Raw genomic sequence first — 15,025 nt, forward strand, 5'->3', positions numbered from 1 at the left:
GTGAAAAGTACTGGACGCGACAAACGTTAGCCACGATCGGAAAATATCACTCGGGCGTCCTCGACAATTTCCGCCAGTCGTCGTCTCGAAGTCGCGCGCGAAGTCAGCCACTCGTCAGCTCAGCGCTTGAATGATGCGCACTAATTGCCGGTGGATGCAAACGTAGCGTCACGAAATTTCTTTCGTTTTTCGGTTGATTGATTTATGACGCGGCGATAACCAGAGGATGTAACATTTGTAAGTATACATATCTGAGAGCACATAATGCTTGAGTGTGAAGCCTTGCGGCACACGATGCTTGCTCTCTAAACTCTTTGAAATGGAATTTCACTCTAAAGAGTGAAAATTGAATTAGTTTTGATAAGAATGGCTCAATTTCAATCTTCAAGAGTGAGATTTGAGTCTTCAGAGTGACAATTCACCTTAAAAGTTTTAGAGTGTTTTCCTGATAAATTGCTTGCGTTTCAGTAAATTATTAGATCGAATATGACAGAGAACGCCATCATTGAATTATCGGTCCAAGTTAGATGTTTCGAATAATACGATGTATATTTTTTATTAAATAAATTTATTTCAGATATGATTGCGCGCCGATAAATTTCGGACTTTCAACACAATCAGTCTGAAACGCTATTATTCCCCCCTAAATTCTTCATAAATTAAATTAGAAAAGTAAAGAACTTATCGCGAAAAATATTACCTCAGCGAGGAATCTCTCGACTTTCCGGGGCGAGTGTCTAAATTATTAGAATTGTATTATATAGAACGCAGAATTTGTAGTAATTTATCAAAACACAAACAATCCAGCAGAAAAACTAGCAACAGACTGAAGTACGTCGCGGACGCGATATGCGACATCGCGAGGTAAAAAATGTTGGACGCGAAACTCGCCGCAATTGGAAAATACTTCTCGGGCGTCTTCGACAATTTTCGCCAGTCGTCGTTTCGATCACGCGCCAAAGACGTTCGCCATCTTAGCCGTTTGAACAACGCTAGTGATTGCCGGTGACTGCGAACGTCGCGAAATCTCTTTCGTTTTTCGATTTATCTATGACGCGGCGGTAACCAGAACACGCAGCATTCGTAAGTATACACATCCGAGAGCGAGATTGAATGCGTCGCGGATGCGAGAGTGCGAAACATTGCAAGATAAAAATTTTTTTAGACGCAAACGACAACCGTTTGCCGCTCTCGAAAAATAACGCTCGGGCGCCCTCGATAATCTCCGTCAGTCGTCGTCTCGATCGCGCGCCAAGTCGCTCTGTCGCTCACTATCTCAGGAGCTTAACGACATATACAGGGTATTAGTTAAGTATGTTGCCATACTCAACAGAGCGATTCTTTGGTTTATTTCAAGTAAAAAAGTCCATATAAACTAGGGCTCTAATATCATTCCGTTTTTCGAAGATACGTGTAAACGTAAAACGTTTATCCGTTTATATTAGCTTTCAAAAAAACGTTTACTTGTAGGTAAACGTTTACACGTTTAATTAGCACGTTTAATTAGCTAATTATACGTGTAAACGTGTTTTTAAACATATAATAGTTAATTACACGTATATTCGGAAAAACATTTCTAATAAACGGATATACTAATTATACGTATAAACGTATTTTCGTTTAAACGTATAATAACGAGCCCTGATATAAACATGTGTCCTAAACAGTAGCTAAGTTAAATTTGACACTATAGATTTAACAGTGTGTAAATTTTGAAGATTCATGTACCTGTATGATAAATATATTCCAAAAATTTTAAATTTAGAAATGTAGATTTGACACTCCTGGATTTTTAGTTTAATATTGCTTGAACGATTGCTTTCAACAATTACGTAAATATATCTGTAATAATTTGCGCTTTTTTAAATCTATAGTATCAAATTTAATGTGAGTCGCCACTGCTCTTACCAAATACATCGTTATTTTTTACCAAAACAATAATTAAATTTGACACTATATATTGTCAAATTGACACTGCTTGCTTTCCAGCAAGGACATAGTCAAACACTGTGTAACACAGTGAGTCGTTTTATCCTTGTTGTTTGCCAACGTTAAACATGAAATGATTCACTGTGTTACACAGTGGCTACGTTTACATCGTACATTTAGGCCATGGCCTATACAATAGACGTCCTTGTTTATCCTATTATTAAACAAAGACCTATCGCATAGGTCGCGGACTAAGCGCACGGTGTAAACGTAGCCATTGTCTGACTGTATCCTTGCTGGAAAGCAAGGACTGTATAGTGTTAACTATAACCATTGTTTTAGTTTAAAATAACGATATGATTGAGTAGGAGCAGTGGCGACTCACGTTAAGTTAAATTTGACACTATAGATTTAACAGTGATATAAGTTGATTATTCTCCTCGATCGAATTCGACTGTAGTTGGTCAATTTCTTACGGCTTGAGGCTTAAAATATCTATTGTAGATCCGGACTTATGCGTGAAATATGGGACGCATTCCAGATCGCCGGTGGCTGCGACGCGAAGCATCGCGAAATCTGTTTCGTGTTTCGGCAGATTTGCAATACTTACGGCAATGGAAGTACGTAATATTCGTGAGTACACACATCCGATAATACGTATAAGGGCGCGTTCACACCTTGACGGAAAAGCAGAAAGCGGAAAAGCAGCAGCCAATCAGAACTCGCGCTGGTATTCGACAATTTCGGCGTTTTGTATTACTTACTACCAGCGCGAGTTGTGATTGGCCACTGCTTTTCCGCTTTCTGCTTTTCCGTCAAGGTGTGAACGCGCCCTAATGCTTGAGAATGCGTCGTGGACACGATTGCGCGAAAAATCGCGAGTTGAAATACGCGCGAGTTGAACGCGACACCGAAATCGCCGCGATCGGAAAATACCCTTCGAAGTTCGAAGTTCGGGCGTCTTCGGCGATCTTCGCCAGTCGTCGTGTCGATCGCGCGCCAAGCCGCCAAGTCGCTCGCCATCTTGACGCTTGACTTGAACTACTTGAAGTCGACTGTCGAAGTGCTCGAACGACACGTACTGATCGCCGATGATTGCAAGCATCGCGAATTCTTTTCCATATTCTCGATATATTTACGATGCAGCGATAATCGGAATACATAACATTCGTAAGTATACATCTTCAGAAGTACGTACAGTACGCAAGAACAAGCGTGATGCGATCGTAATCGCACGAAACTTTGTGGAGTGAAAAACATCCCGGAGCAACAGAAATTCAACGACAAAAATTCATTTCGATCGACATGTCGTTTAAACGCATTTAACAATCGCTGTCAGCTGTTATCCTGATTGCGCGTAAAATGGCTCGTCATTTTGTAGGTTAAATGATGCAAATTGATCGCCGGTAGTCGTGTGTGATGCAAAGTCTTTTTCGAATTTCGACGAATTTATGACGCTCTCGGTAACGGACGTGTATAATATCTGGTACAAAGGTAATTATAACGCAGGAAGCGATCGCGATAAGAATTTTTGACAGAAATCTCGACTGAAATTCATTAAAATACGCGAATAAACACACGCGATTGAAAATTATCGGAAGTGTTGACGTTTGATAATAACGAATAATCAGTTTTTCATTTCTTGTTTCAGATGTGAAGCAATTAGGAACAATTATCGTAACAATTTACGGAATTTCGTAAAATCGGAGTGACATTTGAAAACGAAGTCAGCGTATGTATAATTGTGAATGAAGTTTGTCTCAAATTCATAGCTATATTCATGGTAGCTATATTCACATGATAGCAAATTTTGGTACGTCTAGACACAATTTAATTTTGAATTTTTTTAATACCGAAACTCAGATGCACGCCTATTGCATTTAAAATAGAAAATTCATTGCTTATAGTATATTTTGTCACTAGAAAGCAAACATGCCATAATTTCGTCAAATAAACTTCATGCGATCGTAATGTTACTTGGATGTGATGTATCATGTCGACTGAGTGTGAAAATGCGATTTTCATTGAATAAATACATTGCGACCATAGTATTATTCTTACCATAAGATTGCATATGCATGTGCATGAGTTAATATTAATTATTAAAATTACTTATATACATATGTAATTGATAATATTCTCGTAAATGCAGTATTTACAGATATATAGTTTAAAATATAGTTTAGCAATAATATAGCTTTTTCGTAGAAAAATAAAGTTGCTGTTAATGTTCAGATTGCTATGCTTATAAGGGCTGCAGTCCATTTCATGCATGATGCATCATTTATCCTTGTTTAACATTCGGTATATAACAAGGATAAAAGATACATCATGCACATCATGCGTGAAATGGAACACAGCCAAACTCACCAAACAGCAAGTAACAATTACATAGTTGTTACTTGTAATTTTCCACTCAACGATTACAACACGATAACATGTGTATTATATTGCAGTTATATCATTGAGTGGGAAATTACAACTAACATTTATATAACTGTTACTTTGTGTTAAGTGGGAAATTACGTGCATGAATTAAAATATGAAATAATAATTTGGCATTGTATTGCGATAATTTTTTACATTAGCTACATTTATATTGGTTATTTGTAGATAAGAAATTGCTCTGGTCGCAATTGTTATAAGAACCTTTTGTATTTTTATTATATTTAAATTATTATTACTTAATTTCTTTCAGGTTGCAGAAAATAAATGTATAGTATCAAGAAAAATATCATATGATCCGTGTATTGCGTGGTGATACAGTTAGTATCGATTTTTGGCACTTTGAAGTTTTGAACGTAATTTAATCAGCAGATTCTTACAATATAAAATTCCTAGGTGCGTACCTGATGGAAAATTTCTTTATAGTATAGTTTATTATTTGTATAGCGTGTATCGTTTATTGTATTTCAATAAATTAAATGTCACGTTCGAAAGTGAAAATAATCACGCAAAAGATTTACGCTGGAAATGTGATTATACGTTTTTGCAGTCGACATCGCTTCGGTCATGTATTTACTTGGAACAAGGATGGAGGACCCGAGGCTGCGTGCTGGAGAGAAAACAGTAAATTCCGATTCTTGATATTGTTGGATGCTGCGGTATATCCGGTTACAACTGCGAACGGTGAGTGCTAGATATTAAATTTCGTTCTTTTCAGTTGCACTTCTTGACATTTTTTTGTGCTCGAAATGGGAAAAACTACGTAATGGACATTCTAGAACAAGCCATAAGAGAAATAACAGGACCAGAAGGTGTAATTTAAAAGAACGAATAATAGAAGAAACGGTTCTTTCCTTCTTTCGTTCTTTCGTTGTGCAATAGATGGTTACCACTTTATCAAAAATTTGCTATAATAAAAATTATATTCGAGAAGAAAATGTCGACAAAAATATAATATGAAAAATAATATTCCAAAATAAAATAATCTAAAATAATGTGAACAGTCAATAAGAAGTTATTTATCTTATTTGTGATTAAAATTAAATGTTATTAAAATGTATCATTCTGGAAATAATATAATGGAATAAATTAATCGATGGAAAGTTGGTAAATTAGAATAAAGATAGATTGCAGATAGAATCTACTTCAGAAATGATTCTCGATTTTATTTTGCTCTGCTTACTAGTAGGTTGGGTAGTAAATTGGTTACTTTAAAAACTAATGGAAGAACAATCATTAATTAAAATTAATTATTGATATATAGATATTAGACATCCACGTATAGTAAATATATGCTGCGAATAAATAAATAGTTAAAAAAAAAATCTTTACGAGAAAATATTTTTTTAATTAAAAATCTCTGTCAATTATAATCCTATTTTAAATGTATAAGCATTATAATTTAATTATTTCTCTAATGCAATACTCACAATCTTTTGAATGTACATACAAATGGAAGAGTAATACATAGAAACATTTCATAAATACTGTAGAGAGATATCAAAATTGCAACAGAAATAGCTGCATGCAATCTGTAGTTGAGATGATTTAATTTGGATTACGGAAGGCAATGTTAAACAAATGATTAAAAAGAATGAAATTAATTAATACGTCATTTATAAAAGTTTTCAAATGAAATGAAAATTGAGAAACAATATTTAGTTTTCATGTAAATAATTGAATTATTTTTATACATAAATTTTAAGACGATAAAAATATTCTGCAGAATTTTAATTTTATATTATCTTTAATATTAAAAGAGAGATGATATTAATTATCGTATGAACGGTATGGATTTATTAATATTGAAATGTATTGATTGTTTGCATTATTTAGATTATATTCCGTTTTTTATGTCATCGGAATCCACGATTTAAATGAACATAACATGTATATACATAAAAATGAAAATAAATTACATGTCATTCAGATCTGTTCTTCAAAGCTTTCCTTAATAAAAAATTTCATTATGGCATTATTCAATAAAATACGTGGATTCTGGATGTATTATTCTACAGCTGTTTTCTATCTTGCAACATGCTTTCCATACATAACTACTATAATGTAAAAATGTAAATACGTGGATAATAACAAAGTAGATGCAGGACGTTTACCTTTATTCTTACTTGTTACAATGTTGTATTGTCAATTATATGCTTTGTAAAACCATATATGATTGCCGAGATAAAAAGCGCACATAAATAGAAATTGAAAGAATAAAAAATTGTGAAGAATCAGAATGCTAGATGGATCATGTTGCGGCCACGATCAAGAAACGTAAGATTCTAGATCATAATTATGACTATATTATGTCGTATATCACACAACACAGATGCATCTTTATATTCAAACAAACTGTAATTTATGTCTTGAAGTTCTGTGAGTTTAATTTCAAACTTTGCAAAAAATAACAAACTTTAAATATTATAATAAGAAATACGAAGAGAAATGTGAGAAAGAATATTTACATATATGCAGACATGACAAATATTATACAATATTTTTATATCTTTATTGCTTTAACACGCGATACTTTTGGGAGTTATTACTTATTTAATTAAATTGATTAAAAGTAACAATTTTTACTACTTTTAAATAAATAATAATAAATTCTCTGAAGAAAATTTTATAATTAACGAAATAGTCATTTTGATACGTACGTTCTTATAATTTTTTATGTCATTTTTATGGCATTATTAGGTCACAAATCTATATTTTCGTTTTATATACGAGTTTTCTTATCGCTTACTTCGACGTTTATGTTAACTTTTTATTCGTTTTTTCTGCCCATCGTAGTTAATCTGTAATTGTCCCTGTTAACATATCACCCATAAATGTTGATTATATACTTATGCGTTCAGGTTATTTTCCCCCGAGAGAAAACGCAGATGTAGTCGTAAATTATTGCAAAAATGTATGCCGACGTGTGCTCGCGTGATGTTATAGCTGGAGCTTTTTCACGCTTTTATTTATTTCTGTACATATATACCATATGTATCTTAATGTCACATATCATGATGACGTTCTTTTACGTTGTCGGATTTTACGTAAGTTTGCCGGATATGTTTTTTTGCCAGAAAATTGCGAGATAGATTAACAAAACGATTCAGTGCGTACACATTTTACAGTTTGTGAAATAATCCTATTTTCCTGCCTTTATACAAGTTTAGTGAATTTATGGTGATTTTTACCATAAATGAAACATTCCACATTTTTAATATAAATTTATTTAAGTATTTTCTCCAATTCAAACATTTATAATAATAATATAATTATGGCAATCATAATATTTTTATATTTGTAAATTAATTCATCAAAATTCCTTTATTTTTAAATACTTTGCAACTAAAAACGCTAATTTTTCATACAAAAGCTTTTTTTTTACTCATTGCTGTTCAAAATTGTAATAATTTGAGGACAGTAATTATTCTCATCATTTGAATATTCCATGCGAGTGGCCTTATAATGACAAAATTACATGTATAATTTTCAGACCTATGTGCATTTTTATACATTACATTTGCATTTTTTCCTTTCTCCATATCTCTTTCTGTTTTTTGCTTTTAATCTGATATCGAGAAAGATCGTATTGTAACAAGTGCCATCCTTTTCGCCAATATTTCAAACACTCTGGTTGTATGAGATTGCACCCGAGGGTTCACATAATTCTTCAATCCATCTGTGTCTCTCGTCTTTTAAAATCGACATTGGAATTGAAGGCTTGTTGTGCGGCGGAAGTGCGTCAATATTTTCCGTGCACTCGTGTCGCGGATCGATTCGTACGGTGCCGTGAAAAATTCAAAGCGTCCCACGAATGCGCGTACCCGCGTAATTTAATCACGCATTTGCGATTGGCAGACGGAACGCGACGTGTATGTACGACGGAATGGTGTGCGTCACTTTATTGAATTTAGACCTTGCTACCCGAGTAATGTTCCCGAATCGCATATGCCTTCGGTGGAAATTATCATGTTTGCTAATTAGTATCGTGGATTTTTGTTCGAGATGGATTCGGAATAAAATAATTATAATTGTTTCTAATGTGTACGTTTATTTTGTACGTTCATTTTCATTTGTCGCAAAATGCAATTTGCCAATGACAGAAGTCTCGAGTGCTCCTGCTCAAACTTCTCTTTCCTGTTATTTGTTTAATTGGCTTTTCTTTTGCGCGAACAAATAAACGAAGTGTCATTAAGATTCTTAATTGGCATATTGATTTTTTTCCCGTCGAGGTAATTTAATTGAATCATTCGGATTGAATCTTTCGGATTTCGAGCGTAACGAATTCGTCGTATGAATGAAATTTTCTTCCTTTGTTAGCATTTTATTGTTCAATTATTTTTATGTATTATAAATAAGATATGATATCACACAGTAGTAAAAAACTTAAAAAGTGTACGTAAGCGCGGTATTTCTACTTAATTTTTATAATGAGTGAAACACACAGAAAATAAATGCTAGTAATTGGATAACAAAAATTGTTGTATAATAATTAAATATGCAAAATTTATTGTATAAATTTGTGAAGTAATAGCGACAGAGAACAATATTTTCCTGCTGCATCACAATATGATGAGCTTTATCCCTCTTATTATAATCTAAAAGAAAACCTTCCACGGTTTATCCATAACGTACCTTTAATTAACGTTCATGCAATATTAATTATGCACGTTCGAAGAATAATTATGTAGCTGTCGCTTATTTTATCGTCGTCAAACTTGATTATGTCAACGTTGTATTGTTGTTATGGAAAGATGGTTGAATGTTATGAATAACTGTTTCATTATCTAGTATTGCACGGGTGAACGAGTAAAATTGTATCGGATTGTAATACGATACGGTTGTACTGAAAGGTTAAATCGAATACCACTGTAAAAAACGCGAAAATTGTTGACAATACTCTGAAATGATCAGATACGATTGATTTATATCTACTTGATCTGTTTGCCTTTCACGAATTTTTAAAGCCGAAAGCTTTGACGGTTGATAGTAAAATCTAATCGAAATAATCCATTACTTTGAAACATGCTTATAAATTAACGATTTTTAAAGTTATAAGTAAGTCCGTCGTGCAATTTACTGATAGAACACTTAAAAGTCTTAGTTGATTAATTCAGCGAGATTATTACGGAATAAGTCTGTTGATTTTTTCAAATGCTTTTTATGATATTTTACAAGCACAATCATTTTATTACATCTGTTATTTACTGGAATAAGAACTCTTAATTTGCAAATTTCTCGTATAATTTAAAGCAAAGATCAGTTATTTTGATTTATTACGATTAGTTTCATTTTAATTACCGTTATATTTATGTAAGCTTATTCCAGAAATTCGAATGTCAATATTTACCGGATCTGTATATATCTTCCCTTTCATCTTTTTTACGGAAATAAGATAACGTATGGCAAATAGATTACTGTTACCAGATAATTGCATGTTCTCAGAAATCTCAGCTTTTTATGAGAGTGCGATTATAAGGCTGATTCTGAGTGTCTATCTTTTCTCTCTCACCTTTATGTAGTATTCTTATATATTTCTGATAAGATATCTCCGCTATCTTCAAAACAAAACACAATCGATTACATCAGGGTATTATTTATATCAAGGTTTTTACTTATCGGACAGTTTTGACAGATTTCTTTTTCAATTTTTAATTTGGAGCAAAGCGTAACATGAATTCCTACTCAGGGGACAATAGTTTGCTGAAGATAAAAATAAATCGCACATATGATATGTTAAAGGTGTTTTATCAGAATAGGAAAAAATGTGTTGTATTCATGAAAAATCCACATTCTAATTATATGAAAAATGGGTCCCGGGAAATGAGTTATCACACAATTTTCCATATAATTAGTTCAGGGTCTACTAATTATATGATAAATTGAGTTCCGGTGAAATGAGTCAGTTTTTATACATGATGTAGCTTGTAATGTGAACAAAAAATATCACAAGGCTCAATAACAGATAATTCTTTTTAGCTATGGTGCTTACGGAGCATCTTTAATATACCATAGTTGAAAAATTATTCATTATTGAGCTTTGTGACATCTTTTGTTCATTACATTATAAGTTAAATTACATATAAAAGTAAAAGTCATTTCACGCGGAGATCCAATTTTCTATATAATTAATGTGGTATCCTTTGTTTCAGATTATTGATTCCAAGTTAGACAAAAGACAAAAATAAAACAAAACGTATGCTTGGTATGATCAGATAAGATGATATGAAATTAGGTTAATAATATTCAGTAAATTGATAGCAGTTTTAAAAAGTAATATAGCGTCATAAAAATTATTTATACGCAGTTCTACTCTTTCCGTCGTGTAATTAATATTCTCGTGATAATTTAAATTTTCTTATAGACTTCTCATCGATTTTCTGAAGTGTCAACGGATAACAATGTCGGTGATTATAAAGCTAACGTTACTTGGGAAAGAATTAGAAGGTAATACCGAAGTAAGTCGCTTTTTTGTTCATATATCGATATCCTGAACGATGATATAACCATTCCAAGTATTCCGCATGTACGCAGTAGGTCAGATGAGCAATCCGCCAAATCTCTGTTGTTTGTCGTAAGCTGCTTAGAGTTGCTATTGTTTATCACGTTTGCATTTGCCACGCTGACATAGGTAAGAACTAAGAACAATCCTGTGCTATATATGTCGAGCTTTCCATTTTAGTCCTAGTTATTTGGCAACTATTTGCGTCTCTCTGCACTTTATTTCCTTTCCCTTTTCTCTACCTTTTGCCTACAGCACCTGAATATATCGTCTCTGTTGAGACGTGAAAAGCGTACGAAATTACAGTCGAAATTTGTATTTTGCACTCACGTTATTTCAGCGATTACACAAATATATTTACACGTGAAAGATTGAGACACAAGTTTATTGCGCGCTGAAAGATAAACACGGTTGTCATTGAAGATGTTCTTTTAAATCCCTGATTATCGCTTTGATATAAAGTAAAAGTTGACCTTCATGTTTATTCATAAAGTGTTTATGTTAATTACTTTATAACTTTGTTCGATGAATTTCTGAAAACAGAGGCGAGAGTATGCAAATCCAAGATATATATTCGTATTTAAGGATTATAAAAACCTTTTTCGGCTTTAGAGAATCGTGTTAGTATTATTAATTAATATTACATACTAATTAATACAGCTATTTATTTATTTAAATTTATTTTTTTCCCAATTAAATCGGTTTCGCATTTTATTCATTGATTCAGAATAACGATCGTTATATATTCAACCGTAAGCAAAAAGTTGAAAAACTGGAAATATTGTTTATTGTATCGTGACATATTAATCGAATGTCATCACAGTAAACTGGTAACTGCCTGTTACCAGTTTACTGTGATGACATTCAATTATCAAAAATAATCAAAATTCATCTGAACGTGACTAGAAATAGAACCTGTTTCGTTAAAACTTCGATCTAATACACTTGTATGAAACGAATTCGTACAAAATTGAGAACGTGGAGAACTTAGCACGTGACAAAACCATAGCAACGAGTATGAAAGCGGAAGCAATTTCTCTGTGTCACTGATATTAATCCATATAAAGATGCGAAAATCTTTATATCTTTATATTATCTTCGATTAAAATTGTTGAGAATCAAAATAATTATTAAAGATCATTATAGAATTGAGTCTTGTGCAACTTATAATTTGCGTATATAGTTATATATATGTATATAGGGTGTTTCAGAAATAGTTGACCAAACTCTAAGAGCATATTCCACTCACTGTAATGATGAAAAAAAGTCATATAAACATGAGTTCGGAAACGCTTCCTTTTCAAGTTATAAACATTTCTTATTTACATTGTACGTATTTATGTCGGACGACATGCCTCGCTTCGACGCTTCATGAATTGTACTTCTATTCACCTTTTAAAGTAAACAAAAAGTTATTAGATAGGTCTGGAATTGGAATCAGTCTTTATTTAAGCATTTAAGAGTGAAGATAGTATTCATCAACATGGCTTATTCTATATCGAATTGGCAGATATCCATTACATGTATGGGTGAGCTAATGGAAACTGCAGAGAAGCTCTATCAACAAATCTTTTCTCAAAGACGATCATTTCCAGCAATTTCTGTAATGAAAATGATTAGATATAAGTAAATAAAAAATCTATAACTTGGAAAGAAAGCGTTTCCGAACTCATTTATATGACTTTTTTCATCCTTACAATGAGTGAAATATACTCTTAAAGTTTGGACAACTATTTCTGAAACACCCTGTGTGTGTGTTAAGAGTTATGTGACATGACAATCATGTTTATCTTTCCGCAGGTAATAATGTACAAGATTGTTCACTCTATCTTGGCAAACGAGATGAATGGTGTACTCGCGTACATTAGGTATCGTTACTCTCTAAATTCTTTGGAATGAAATTTCACTCTTAAGAATGAAAATTGAGTCAATCTTGAAAAAAGAGTGGCTCAATCTTTAAGAGTGAGGTTTTACTTTTCAGAGAAATTCACTTTAAAAGTTTTACAGAGTACTCTCACATTTTACTTTATATCTTGCAACAACAAAATCAAATCTGTAGAATACATTTTTTCGTTTTGGGAAACGTGCGTTTTAAGGCTAACTGCGAAGTGCTAACTTAATCTATTTATTTACCTGCGAGAAATACTAAAGGCAAAAAGTACTCACCGCAAAACGAGGCATCCTCGAAAGAGAGAGTTACTACCGCATGCGTATCTCGTTTTATATTTGATTCATCTCCTCGTCGTTCGCCCACTTCAACGTCGTCACGTTGACTCGTTCAATTCGCACGGATCTGTCGAGATTCTCGCAGCTAATTTGCGTAAAGATTTGTCAATTATCAGCCGACGTCTCTTTATTCGTGATAAAAACAGCGGCCTATTCACGAAAGATCATCATATCGTGTGTTGTCTGTTATGAAAAACGTCGAAATGCTCAATGTATCGCGCGCGATAGTACACCTGTTTATATTGCGATGATAAGCGACAATCTCTCCATAACACGCCGAGGATAATAGGAATTTAATTATGTAATATCTGTCATCTGTCTCTTGTGGCGTCTTAGAATCTTGTCGTGGTCATTTATGTATTAACTCTCGCTTTGTCCTAAATTGAGGTGGAATATGATATTAACTTGAAGTAGTATCCCGCATATTTGTATCATTTGTATGCATTACAACTGGAAGACATCACGTTACTCGTTATAGAAACTCATCTTATAGAAACTTTTTATAATTTTTCTGCAATCCTTTTTTTTCTGAATATAGGAAGAAAAATGTAGCTTTAATTTTTTTACAGCAAATAATTTGTGTTATATAAAGTTTAGTTCCACGAAATACATTTTTCTGCGTAAAAAAACAAAAATATTTGTTTTTACCAGCGAAGCAATTTAGTTCCCATAAAATTATAGTTTTAATTGATACGTTTTAACCTTTAGAAGGGAGGGGGATTTTTAATATCTTACAATTTTTCCTTGAGTAAGAAATTTGTTATAATTCATTATTTTTTATTGTATTTCTTGTCTTAAAATATGATACTGTTTCAGCGTCATATAGTGATTTTCCTATCCTGTAAAAATTAACTAAATGTTTGTTGTTATAGCAAAACTTTGATTCATGGAATAAAACATTTTTTTTCTAATATATCTAATTTTAAATAATAAAAAATAAAAGCTAAGAAAAATAGATCTACAAAAAATAATCTTATCAAATATTAATCTATATAATAATCTATATAATAATCTATATATTTTTCAGTGAATGAATGATTTAGGTAGATATTTTGATAGATCGCCCACAAGATTTCGTTTTCATGTGTGGCTTTTTCAACGAAGAAAGTTTAGAATAAATCTTTCCTATTAAATAAATTCCTTCGACAAGCTTCGATGAGTTTTCTCTATATCCCATTAGTACAGATATAATGTTAAATGTTAAATGTTATTACCTTTTGACTATTTGATAACTCTTGTATGATAAAAGTATGTTAATTACAACAATGCACGAGATCGGTAACGCTTACAAGTAGTACGCGGTTATGCATGTCTCGCTGTTTGAAAAATTCCGAGCATCCCTTCAGTAATTTTATATTGCGTAATGTAACTGGACACTTGTCGTTGTACACATTGCGTCACGTAAATATTATATTATCATTTTTTTTTTATGTTTGAATCAATATCTATCGCGATGGTATAAATTTTTATCATTTATTTTATTTTTTCGATCGTTCTTAGTTACCGTTGCACGATTTACACGAACTAACCCTCGGTGTTATCAATGAATTTCCCCGGCCGCGTATCGTCAATTTTAAAATTTATTCCCCCGTCAGAATTTATGCTGTGCTTGCTCCCGTTCTGAGCGTCTCATTCGCGTAATATCTCAAAGTGTTTGCGGATTGTCCGAAAATGTCCATGCATATCCGCACGTCCGACGTCGGGCGCCGTTTCAACGCGACTGCCTTCCTCAGATATACGTCCGTATATTGTCGGATCTTACGCATGTCCGCTCGATTTCCGATTCCCTCCACCCCTCTCCTCTATCTCTCTCGCTCTTTCTCCCACGCTCACCCCCGTTACCATTCGTTTCGAGCTTTCCTCGTTGCACCCGCGTTTTGTGCGCCTGTCAGCTCGTGTGACTCCCCACCAACTGTTGCTTTC

At 33.0% G+C, this 15,025-nt stretch overlaps 1 protein-coding gene across 1 annotated transcript in view; it reads right to left on the minus strand.

The window, feature by feature from the left end:
* The window catches only part of LOC108722114 (secretin receptor), a 56,292-nt gene extending 42,676 nt beyond the window's left edge, over positions 1-13,616 (minus strand). The window contains exon 1 of the mRNA XM_018447050.1: positions 13,043-13,616. The gene's annotated coding sequence lies outside the window, so the exon portion shown is untranslated. The remainder of the gene's footprint in view (positions 1-13,042) is intronic.
* Positions 13,617-15,025: the final 1,409 nt, after the last annotated feature.

Source organism: Mycetomoellerius zeteki, unplaced genomic scaffold (genome assembly GCF_001594055.1).
Source record: "Mycetomoellerius zeteki isolate Tzet28-1 unplaced genomic scaffold, Tzet1.0 scaffold197, whole genome shotgun sequence".
Taxonomy (NCBI): Eukaryota; Metazoa; Arthropoda; class Insecta; order Hymenoptera; family Formicidae; genus Mycetomoellerius; species Mycetomoellerius zeteki.